This window comes from Barbus barbus (genome assembly GCF_936440315.1).
Source record: "Barbus barbus genome assembly, chromosome: 45".
NCBI classification, from domain to species: domain Eukaryota; kingdom Metazoa; phylum Chordata; class Actinopteri; order Cypriniformes; family Cyprinidae; genus Barbus; species Barbus barbus.
The window spans coordinates 6,719,285-6,732,392 of record NC_136723.1 but is presented as its reverse complement, the minus strand read 5'-3'; the positions used below and the strand labels follow the sequence as shown (position 1 = coordinate 6,732,392).

Sequence of the window (13,108 nt, the reverse complement as noted above, 5' to 3'; positions counted from 1 at the left end):
AATTACTCACTGCTCCTGAGAGTTTAGCAGGTGGCCACAGCTATGAAGAACCATGAGAAAGCTAAGAAATACAGTCTCTGAGAATGACACCCTTAGGATGGAAAATGCTTTTTGGAGAAAATGGATATTCAAGAGCCAAAAAAAGGAGTCCAGCTGAGAGATGGAAGGCAGAAATCATTATCGTAATGAAGAGCAGCAGGTGAGACGGTGTTCGGTGAACAACGCTGGCTGGTGTTAATGAGCACTGTGGAAAGTTCAGGCTGGACAGATGTTACAAGAGGTTCGGGATGTCATTAAAGAAGAATCATTTTGTGCATTCTCATTGAACTTAATTTTTCATTGACACATCTAAATGTTGTTATTTCAAGAAAGCAATTAAACAATAGGCCTAACTGCTTTATGACTAAGCTAATTGGACCTTACTATTTGCCTTGAGCTTTCTCTAAATCTGTCTCAACCTGTGAGTCCAATAACTTTCTGTTCATCTTCCAACACAAGTTTCCATCACTCTCCACTTTCGATAGAAAAAAAAACTATTATAAAAAAAGGTTAGTGCATGTGCTCTACATATATTAAACTGCGATGCTCATGTGAGTGATGCAAGTTTGAACTGTACAAATCTTATTCTCCAACCCTACCAATAATTTTCAATCTCCAGAAGCAAAATGTTATTGAAATTAAATAAATTCAAGTGAGCTGTACACATGGAAAAGTAAGCAAAGATATTTTGATGTAGTGTTTGATGTGATGAGAAGCAGAAAGTGGTGGAGTGAAAGTGGTACGGGAGTGAAAGGCAACAACAGAGGTGGCTGTGGGAAAACTCTTGAAGTGCTGAATCTATCTGTAATTATGGATCAATTTGGTAGGAGGAACAGAAATTAAGAATGTGCATTTTGGTCATTTTGACAGAGTACTTGAGAACTGAACCACAAACTACCAAAGCCCAAAACAATATCGTAAGTAATAGGAATGTAACGGTACACGTATTCATACCAACATTTTTCGGAGCGAGTCTTTTGGTTTGGTACACATGTGTACTGAACAAAAACAGCATTGCTTTACCACTGCATGAGTGTAACTATTGGAAACTTCCAGTTTTATATATTGTTACTTTTGATAAGAAACAAAGTCTCATCTTTTAAATTACATAGATTTTTTTTCAGGAAATTTTTGGTGCTATTCCTTTTTGGTGCTTTTTTGATTTGGTGGGACCGATGAGATCGCTGTATAAATGCCTCAGTTCAAACGGCAGCGTGGAGCACGATTATTGCTTCCTCTTTACTGCTAGTTTTAACCTTTTACCTCAGGCAAGTCATGTCCATGGTTCATTAGTCCGCTAGAAAAATAAATTCTAGAGTTCGCTAAATATTAAGACTATAATCGCAATATTTTACTGTTAGTGATGTCTTAATTATTTAATGAATGTTTAAATAAATCTGTTATGAAGCAAGGTATGACAGCCATTGTGTAAATTAATATATTTCACCAACCAATTTAAATTTTAAAATTTAGAAGTTAATTGAAAAACTTCATTGTGTACAATTTAAATTGTTTTTAAGTTGAGTGTTGATTATTATATTTAAAATTAAATGGTGATTAAATGTAAGTTGCTAATTGTAACCTTATAGTAATGTAAAAGGGCTCCCTAGTTTAGAACATAAGCTGAGGTAGACTTTATTTAAAGAACTGTTTAATAAAAAAAGGCAATTTTGTGTTTAGTTTTTCCCCCTGCTGTACTGTCTGAAACCAAACCGTGACATAAAAACCGAGGTACGTAGCGAACCATCATGTTTGTGTACCGTTACACCCTAGTAAGAAATCATAAAAATTGAATCAATACAACCAGCTAGAATGGCCTGTGATTTAACATTCAAGCTCTCAGTGACCATTGCATTTACTGGTTTATTAAAAACACGCTGCAAGTCATTTATATATTACTAACAGTTTTTAGTAAGATTAATTCTGCCACCTTACAGTGTACATACACACACACACACACACACACACGTTTCATACTGGAATCTTGTAATGGGTTGTTATATTACAAATACATCACTGAAAGCCTTTATTTATAACTCATCCACTTATGACTTCAACACACCCACTTGCCACACAAATCCAGAACTACACAACATTACCAATTTTCCTAAATGAACAGACCGACAGTCATTACAGGGCTTTCAAAAGCCACCACGGCTGTTCTGAGAACAGTGAATAAGATCGCTGTCAGATAAGTGCAGTTCTGTCACAAAAGTACAATTCAGAGCGAATCACTTCCTACAATTAAGTCTGGCAGCTTAATTCTCATTACCATAACACACACACGGCACAGTGGGTTAAAAAGAACTACGCAGTACTGCATCACGGCACAAAGGAACTAACGTGGTGGGGCCAACGCAATAACCCTCGCTTGTCTTTATCAATATTCTGCTCACTCGTTTATAGGCTAAACAGAGGGCTCCTTTCATCTGTCTAATAGTGTGGCCGGCAAACGCACCAGGCACAGTCTAATTGGTTAATTCTCAGAGGAGGCAAAGGGGTGACGACCATCAAGGCAGAACAAATCAAAGTATCCTACACCCCCTCCTTCTTCCTCTTTATTTACCCTTCCCTTTCTCTTCTATCACTCCGCCGCTCATAAAAATCGTCCTGGTGATGCCACCGTGCTGGAAACCTCCCTTATTAAATTACGCACACTATCAGATGGGGAAGCACTCTGCCTTCCAGCCTTTAATTGAATATCTATATCAGCTTTGACAGATTTTTTTAAACAAGGAGGTCAAATGGGGATTAATTGCTACATGCAATAACATTCAAATGACCAGAGCTCTGTTTAAAAAATAAAAAAAAAACCTAGAAAGCGGCCTACCTAGACAGCAAAAATTAACCATAGTATGTGTCCTTAACCATAATGCAATTCTACAATGCATTGCATCAAAAAAAAGTGGCTTTTTGAATCTGTTGTGCTATAGCTATTTTTAACTAAAAAGCGTAGATATTTGAGAGTGGGCTTTGGAAGAGATACTGTCACACCATACAAATCTTACAATCTGTAAAATCTTATCAGGCAAATAAAAACACAGGTGTTTGGAGAGAAGCAGTTAGTTTGTCTTACTGATAGAAACAAATGTGTATCCAGAAATACTCCGCTATCGCTGAATAACTTTAGACTAAATCTACGGAGGAATTTGTGTGTATTTCTGATAGTGCTGCAGAGACAGACATTGTCCTTGAAGCCAGGTTCTGCCTTATTCATCACTTCACATTAATATTCATTTACAGTACCTCACTATTACTGTAATTTAAACAAATGCATAAGTGTTACGCGTTGCAGCAATTCATCCTGCTATAGACATGAATGATATCTTAAATTGCACAGCTTTCTTGTACAGCAATTAAACTTTTCAATGTGTGATAAAACCAGAAAAAGTTTTACAAAGGCAATGAGCAAGCACAATAAGCATGCAAAATCTTGTTAAAATCTCTTAAAAATATTTTCTTATTCACAGGCTTTTGTTCCATATAAAGTTATGATCTGCACAGTACTCATTCAAATATTAACAAGAGCATAAAATACATTTTTGCCCATATAAGAAGGATTTAATGCGAGACAATATTTTCCATAAAAGATTAGATTTGGTAATCAAATATAAGACGAACTGTTCCCAGGTCAACGTTTAATTACTATGTTTGCCAAACTCAAATCAAAAGCAGCAGCACATGGCTTCCTATAAACGCTAATCATCTTTGGTTTTAAATACCTTTATAGGTTTATAACGCAAAATTTATTTTATAGCCCGTGTGGTGCCAATAAGAGTGTTTAGAAATGCTGCTGTTTCATTGAATGCATGTATGTGTGGGTCCGTCTTCAGGGAATGGCGACCCACTGTGTGTGTCTCTCTCTCGCTCTCTGACTCTCAGATGCCTTACAAGGCCATTCCTTCCCGTGCCTGTGTTAGATCTGGTTTCTGCTCATCCCTGGATCCATTTCCGCTGCTCCTGTCGCCACATCAGATGCCTTAAAAACACACGTGCATGCACATATACACAAACTGTCTGTTGACATAGCGCAGGGCACTTTTCCATTGCACATCCCCTCAGGAGCTCCAGTCCCATTGTGCCCTTGCACTCACAACCTAGTGTACACTTGTACCCTGCTCTCCACTTGCTCCCTTTGATCCCAAAATGGACAAAACTTTTCAGACAAGGGTTACCAAATGTTGTTTTGAGGTCTTTTGCTGCAGTGCAGCTCAGCAGATTGGCCAACTAACAATTACAAAGGCCCTACGATTTCTGCGATGCAAAAAAAAAATGTAATTTACAGAATTTTCCAAATTTTGGATGAATAAATCAAAAGTAGGTCAATGCACTTAAAACAAAATGCAATGTCTGTACTAGTGGACTAGTGTCTGTGAATATTAAGCTGCAAAAATACTATTTAAATGTGAATTTCTGTGTGAATGAATGGTGCAGATGCACGGTTTCATTTACTACACACAAACCGAAACATTCGTGATGCTCGCAGTGTTTTCCTCTGCTGCCTCAATATAGGAGTACATGAACACAAACAATCTCTAGAACTGCTCTGAGAGTCAATTCATGAGCAGTTTACCATTTCTTTTGAGAAAACCTATCATCATATAATTTACAAACAGAAACTTCAAGGTCTTCACCAAAACCCGTCAAAATAAAGGTTCAGTTTAACTTGAAGAAACTGTGACAAATATAATTACTTGATGTAATGGTACTATAACTACTAACATTATTTTAAAAGAATATTTGCCAGAAAAATTATTTATTCACAAGAAAAATGTAAATACACAACACATTATGTCAAAAATAAACCATAATAATAAAATAATAAAAATTGTAAACATCAATTAATTAGAAATGCTTTTGATTATTAAAATGTAATGAAACCATTAAAATGGAATCCAGAAAATAAATGGAAAATGGATTTGGTAATAAATAAATAAACTATGACAAGTATTTCATAGGGCCTTAAAATTTTAAATTTTAATAAATTGCTATTAAATTACATAAGCTTCATGATTTTAATGAATTGGACATGCTTTTTGATTAATAAATTTAATTTAACCATTAAATCATAGTCTAGAACATTTTAAATGGAAAAAATGGGATCCAGAAAAAAAAGACGGGAAAAAAATAAAACAGATTTCATAGGGCCCTAAATTACCTAGCAAATTTAGCATGGACTAGTGTTTCCTGAGCCTCTATTAGCGCTGCCACTAGATGTAAAGCGCCACAGCAAAATTAATTATTTTACGTTAAAACAATTTGCAACATTGCAATCTGAATTCAATGCAATAAAAATGTGCTCATGGGGAACCGGGTTCAAGTCCAACCTGGGTAATATCTTTTACTCGCCCCCCTTTTCTCTCTCTGTACTTTTCTGTCAATTCTCCACAATGCTGTCCAATAAACAGCAAAAATCCAATAAAAAATAAAATTATAAATTTGCAGCTCTCTTTGTAGTTGCTTTGCTGTTTGCTAGATTCTAAATTTGTGCTACATGCCAGTTCTTTTATGGCATTGTTCACCTCTCCTCATTAGTCAGACGGAGTTAAACTCAGCAGCCAAGATGCAACCAAGTCACGTGCCAAATTCAGTTGGCACTGTGGGACGCAACGCCCATAACTGGTTGTTGTTCAGTTATTGCCAAACCTGTGATAAACAAAGTACAATTGATAATGCTGCTCGCAGAAGACCTCAAGTAGAGGGAACCTCGTTTAAAATGCTTCTCTTTTTGGAAACAAGGAGAGCTTCTTCCTTTCTGTTTGGTTCTCCCTTTCTCAAACACTCTCACCAGAAAGACTGTCTTTGTCATGCAAACAGCAGACAGTAAATGTCCTGATGGCGGCGGTGGCAGAGGGGTAGATGGTGTCTGGTGCACGGGCTCAGGAGGAGGAAGTGGGCTTTGGCTCGAGTCGAGCTCAAATTCCCCCTCTGTTAGCAATGTCAGTTTTTCCCATCAGCTCAGAGAGCAAGCCAAGAATAGCTCCAATCGGTTAGAGAGCGATGGAGAAAAAAAAAAAGGTGGAAGAGTGAGAGAGAACAAGAGAGACAGGTGAAGAAACACTTCATCAGGTGGATACCACCTCATTCTGTCAATATTCTGCAAATCTATATTAGGCACTATCTGCATTTTGTGAGATATAGCTACAGGCAATAATGATCTGGAAAAAAATAAAATGATATGCTCTCTATAATTTAGCAAGTGAAAACTGTTTAATAAATTTATTAAACTATGTTTAACACTGGAAATGATTGTTTTTTATAAATAACAAACAACAAAAGAATTCTTTCAGATTCTGACAACTCTTGCAGCTAAAAGGAACATATATTAATTTATTATGGTTTTGTGGCCATAACTGCAGTATTTTGGCAGGTTACAGAGTTCCCACGCTTTTCAATTTCCAAGATATTTCAAATAATTTCTAGACGTGAAATTTTAAGTCACTTCATACAGACTGCAGATTTGTTTAACCACTTTATTGTGATCTACGTTTATATAAATTTACTTTATGTTCAAATGTTTGGGGTCAGGTTTTTTAATCAAAAGAGACAGTAACGACATTTACAGTATACTAATGTTGCAAAAGATTTCTACTTCAAATAAATGCTGTTCTTTTGAACTTTCAGTTCATCAAAGAATCCTGGAAAAAAAATGTATCACAGTTTACACAAAAATACGATGCAGCGCAACTGTTTTCAACATTGATAATCAGAAATGTTTCTTGAGCAGCAAATCAGCATATTGGTTTCTGAAAATTCAGCTTTACATCACAATAATAAATTATTTTTGAAAACATATTCACATGTTCATTTAAATTATAATAATGTTTCACAATTTTACTGTATTTTTGTTCAAATAACAGCCACCTTGCTGAACATAAGAGATTTCTTTCATTATAAAAATCTGACCACAAACTGTGAATAAAAAAAACTGCACTAAAAAGACTCCTACATAAAACTCTAGAAAATAAATTAATTTACCCATATTAAATTAGATTTATTATTAAAGCAGAAAAAAGAAAGTGTGTTTGAATGCACCTAGAGTCTGTGATATCAGCCAATAAGGAAGGACGAGGCAGAGCGAAAGCAAGATTACAAAGACAAACAATTTTCTTTTTATTTGCATTAACATGCACCAATGAATCGTGTGCACAATGAGATCAGGAACATGCATTAAGAAATTAAACAAGGTCAGTTTTGATTTGATGTTGATTTTAAGATTAACCTATGATTGAACAAGTTAGCAAAGCATCAAAGAAAGATGACAAATTCATAACCATGTTTATTTTGCCTCTCTAAATCCCTGCAGACACCCAGCGTGACCTAACGATGCTAAAAAGTCAGCTACATCTGCCACTTTCGGCTCCCTCTGCCCTCAGGACACGCAGCGCACAAAACTCTTTAATGATTATTCAAGCACTAAACCCTGCAAGAGACCGTGAGAGTCAAATTCAGACCTTCTGGTAGCTCTACGGGACATAACGGAGAGACAAAGACAAAGAGTGACCAGAGACAGGACACATCCACCCTTTGACCTCCAGAGCATCTGTCATCGCTTCTCTGAGCTGAATACACCTTCAGGACGATCAAAGATCAGTTTCACCGACTCTTCTTGAGGGGAAAAGGCAAAGACAGACTGCACAACATCAGTCTCCTATGTCAGACTGTACAATAGAAATCTTTAGACTCTATAACTAACACTATACGGTCAACACAATGAACATCACTAGGTAACACGCATTGCAGTTTATATCTGTGTTTTCATATTTTTGTTTTTGGCACAAACAGCTTGGACCCGCACAGAAATGAAAAATAAATAAGTTTCAACTTGTCTCTCTCTCAAAGGAATTCGGTCCTTACAAACAAGTGCAATCTTTCGCATTTCAACCTGAGGCAATATGTGATAGCCACAAGCTATTTTCAGCCAACGTGCCAAGCAATTTCCAAAGCATTTCAGATGCTGGGCTCACAGCAGAGTGTGTCGCTGACAGAGAACAGTGTGTGTGTGTGTGTGTGTGTGTGTGTGTGTGTGAGACAGAGGCAACGCATGAGCTGATCTCATGAGGAAACATGCATCACAGTTATGCTCTTTGTTCTTGTGAAAGGAAAGTGGATATTCAGGATTGCACAGATCACACACCAACATGATTATGAGAGTCATAACCTCACTTCATCATACCTATGTAACAAGTTAACCTTATAAAGAAGGAAAAACAGATTTATGCATACTCTTACAAATATTACTGGTCTCCAAAAAAAGTGTTACTGCAGTTATGATTTGTAATATATAAAATGTCCATTAATTTTTCATTTCCATGTGTTTCCAGGCCTGGAAATTAAAATTAATAGGATTTTCATGGTCGTGGGAATGCTGTGGTTACTATGGTAAACATTTTAAGAAAAACATCAATAGTACATTTTTGAAGCGTATTTTAAACAAACAAAGCGGACAATAGTTCCCACAAAACCCCACAGGGGTAACATTTGCGCTATTAGTCTATTAAAGCAACTTTTCATTCAATCAATCAATTCCTCGCTCACTCATCGCTTCTCGGCTCATACGAGTCAATTATTCCCGAAAGAGACGATTTGAGTTCAAATGAATCAGACGAGGTTGACTCTAGAACAGTTTTCAGTCCGAATCGCGGGTGAATATCTCCAAATGGTTACGTGAACCGATTCAAACGATTCATTGAAAAGATCCGACTCGCTTGAACGACTCGTTCACATCGCCAGTACAGAGTAGATGGGGTGTGAAACTGCGGAAGTCTCTCTACAAGACACCTGCTGCAAGATGATCATCAGCCCCGACTAACCGACTCTACATATCTGTGTGTGTTAGAAACAGATAACGAAACAAACCCACATCTTTAACGCATTCGCCACTGACAGGTTAACTAGAGACAACGTGATTCTCTTTCTAACGATTCAAATGAAGAACAACCGTGCAGTTCCTACAACACCATGCAACATGTGACAACAAACAAGTCTAAATGAGAAGCTCGTTTTTTAGCGCCAGAGAAAGAGAAAGTAACTTTTTTTAATGAAACTTAACGCAACCGCTGAGCCAAACGAGTCTCAGACGCGTTAGTGCGCGATTCTCTCAGAGGAAAACCCGCAAACACAAGCTCAGAGAGACTCAAAAGCGCTACTTACTGGTGAAAGAAGAAATATTTAATAATCCAAACGTATCCTCAATGTGTGCAAGTCGAGGTTCAGACCAATATTGTTGTGTCAGCAGGACTCGCACTCCGCCTGCTGCCTCTCTCTCACGCGCACTGAGATGAATGAGGAACGCGCAGACGCGTGCACGAGCTCAATTCATTATTCACGGGGAGGACAGTCGACTGTCTTACCCAAGTTTCCCAGCATCGATCTTGTGTGGTTATCACCTCAGTGTCTGTTTTATGTGAAATATTTACAGGATATATATATATATATATATATATAGCTTATTTGCAAAAACAGATAGCCAAACAAATGTTTTTATTGTGTTAGTTAACTGTATATTTTAGTTATTTTTTAACCTAATCAAACTAACCCAACTGCAGTTAGATTGAGATTAATTGGAATGCACAATGAAAAAGCATGTTTTTGAAAATTGTTTAATAATGGAGTTATCTGTTTTTGCAAATGAAGTATTTATATATATATATATATATATATATACTCTAGAAAAATCAAAAATGTCTAAAAGCCTTTAATTTTTTACAAAATATTTTTTTGGTGAAAATAAATTAATAACATGCAGTAACAGCCTCACACATACTGTTCTTTTACGAGGGTGCAAATAGGACTAAATGTCCCTGGCGTATATTTAAAATAGTACATAACAAAACCACTGTATCATTTTCCTAAACACTTTCACTCACACTTTTAATTTGTAAGAAATGAACTGGATGTAATTTCCATATTGATTAGGCTACTCCTGTTACAACAGAGATTTATTTGTGAAATACACACAAACTACAATGTAGCTCTAAGATGTACAATGTCCATTAGCTATCTGAAAGCAGAATAATACAGATGTTATAAAAAAAAACTTTGTGGGATTTTATGAATCGCCAAACATAGGCTAACTGAATTAATAGCCTAGAAAAATCAACACTTTTAGTTGTGCCCCAAAGTGCTCAAATTTAAATTCAGTTTAGAACATATGTGTCCATATAAAAATATACACTTTAAGATCAGCCCCTGGCTGGATGCATGAACTAGCTTTTCTGCATCAGAAACAGGTAGCATGTTTTGAAGCTTGGCAATGTTTCTAAGATGGAAGAATGCTGTTTTTGTAACTTGGGAAATATGATTTTCAAAGGACAAGTTGCTGTCTAATATAACACCCAGATTTTTTTTTTTACTTTAGAGGACGTGACAGTACATCCGTCTAGTTGCAAATTGTAATCCAAGAGATTCTGTGTACTGTTTTTTGGTCCAATAAGTAATATCTCGGTTTTATTTTAATTTAATAGGAGGAAATTATTGGTCATCCAATCTTTTACACTTTTTACACAATCTATTATCTGAGATAGTTGAGAAGTTTCATCTGGTCTTGTTGAGATATATAATTGAGTATCATCAGCACAGCAATGAAAACTTATCCCGTGTTTTCTAATAATATTTCCAAGGGGCAACATGTAAATTGAAAATAGCAGAGGACCTAGGACAGATCCTTGTGGTACTCCATACTTTACTGGTGATAATTGAGATGACTCCCCATTTAAATGAACAAAGTGGTAGCGATCGGACAGGTAGGATCTAAACCATCGTAAAGCCTGCCCTTGAATACCAGTATAGTTTTGTAATCGATCTATGAGTGTGTCATGGTCTATAGTGTCGAACGCAGCACTTAGATCAAGTAATACTAGCAATGAGATGCAGCCTTGGTCTGAAGCAAGAAGCAAGTAATTTGTCATTTTAACAAGTGCAGTTTCTGTGCTATGGTGAGGCCTGAAACCTGACTGAAATTCTTCATAGAGATAATTTTTTTGCAAGTAGGAACACAATTGAGCTGGACTATTGTATATAGACTGGACTATTGTAATGCACTGCTAGGTGGTTGTCCTGCATCTTCAATAAACAAGCTACAAGAAAATAGGATCATATTACCCCAATTTTACAGTCTCTGCACTGGCTACCTATTAAGTTCCGTATCATTTACAAAATATTATTACTTGCCTAGAAGGCCCTAAATGGTTTATCTCCTGCGTACCTAACTCGTCTTCTACCACGCTACAACCCAAACCGCTACCTAAGGTCGCAAAACTCTGGACTTTTGGTAGGATAGCAAAGTCCACTAAAGGAGCCGGAGGTAGAGCTTTTTCACATTTGACTCCCAAGCTCTCCTTCCTGATAATGTTCAGGGTTCAGACACACGCTCTCTGTTTAAATCTAGATTAAAGACACATCTCTTTAGCCAAGCATTCACATAATGCATCTTATAATCTTGTACTGCAGTTATTTCTGATCAAATGTACATTATTATTATTCTTTAGCTTGGGTTGAACAAATAATTTTTGCTTAGATGGAACAGCAGCTACGCTAATTATGTCTCTATTTGTTTCTCTGTTTCTGTCACAGGATTAACATCCCATGGTAACTAGGAATTACAGAAGCTTCAGTCTGGATCCAACCCTTAAATGATCTGAGATGACCGAACACCTGAGAAAAGATAATGCCAACCCCTCAGAGGACCTCAGAGGATGCCAATGCTCAGACAACATACAGAATTACCAAATTTTGCCATAAGTTAAATATATTAAGGTTCTGCAATATATAAATATATTGTGGAAACTTAATTTCCTGTAGAGCTGCTTTGCAAAGATTTGTATCGTAAAAGTACTATACAAATAAACTTGAACTTGAAGATTAATGAAAACATACAAGGGGTTTTTAGACTAGAATGACGAATTTTAATAATTCCTGCATATAGGTCAAATTTGCCCCAAGGATCACAGGTGGGTGCAGATTTTACAGGAAAATGGAGAGGATCAATGCAAACAAACCACCGCTTCACACACTTGTCAATGCCACTGCTATTGCACAACAAAATTACACAAATAAACACAACCAAAGTTTACATTGGCTAAGCGTTCCTTCCATTCCTTCAATTAAAACAGTCTCACGTAACAGCTCAGTGTTTATTTCTCTCCTTCAGCCCAAGATACAGCCTAATAAATTATTCAACTACAGCAGATGCACCAGCACAACCTCAGTGTGCCCAAATGCAGCATCTGAAAGCGCGAGGTGAAGTTAAATGCATGCGCGTGCATGTAATTCCTCCATCTGAAAGCCGATACTAAACCAATCGTCCGAGGAGCGACTGCATTACATTGCCAGAAAGCATCAAAGAAAGCCACGACGGCATTTGCAGGTAACGTTAAAACTATGAATCGCTGTAGCTGATGGATGTGCTCGGATCCGCAGATATCCTACTGTACATTACCTAATAATAACAGCAGCACAGATGATGTCCTACATGAGCACATGACACAACGCGATACGCTTTAAACCCATCTGTGCGTCCCTTTCGCACCGCAGGATCTGAAAGAGTCCCGAAGGAGATGAATTACCGTGGTCTCGTTGGCCGTCCTCCCCCGCTGGAGCGATATACCTCCAGTCAAGTGTTTCTTTCTCCGGCGGTCTCTCTATCTGCTTTCCAACTGTCTCAAGTATTTGGTCCACGGGCGCGTTCACGTCATGATATGCGCGTGCTCTAATTGGAGGGCTGCTGCTCTTCAACAACTGATACAGTTACAGTTTCACCTGCCAGACAGTGCTATCTTTCCACTTCATAAACCTTCAAACTAAATTAATCTGTGGAAATTATCTAGATATTTATACATTTAAAGGAAAAGCCCAGTCCATTTAGTTTTTTTTATTTGTTTTGTTGTTTATTATTATCAAATATTATCAGCACATTATTATAGAGATATAATATAGCTTGCTTATTAAGAATGTAGTTAAAAAAAACTGAAGTAAAATATTTTTTGAATGTTTTAAATATTATCATAGATCTGTCTCTAGATTGAGAGAGATTTACAGACAGACAGACAGACAGACAGATAGATAGATA

General features: G+C 36.9%; 1 protein-coding gene across 4 annotated transcripts in view; it reads right to left on the bottom strand.

Annotated features, from left to right (window-relative positions):
• Window positions 1-12,717, bottom strand: part of LOC306864357 (spermatid perinuclear RNA-binding protein-like) — a 94,032-nt gene extending 81,315 nt beyond the window's left edge. For 2 of the 4 annotated variants that reach the window (XM_079408341.1, XM_079408343.1), the window contains exon 1: window positions 12,606-12,717. The gene's annotated coding sequence lies outside the window, so the exon portion shown is untranslated. Of the gene's footprint in view, window positions 1-9,192; window positions 9,326-12,605 lie in introns of those variants that run through there. The other 2 variants (XM_079408340.1, XM_079408342.1) reach the window with 1 other exon arrangement.
• Window positions 12,718-13,108: the final 391 nt, after the last annotated feature.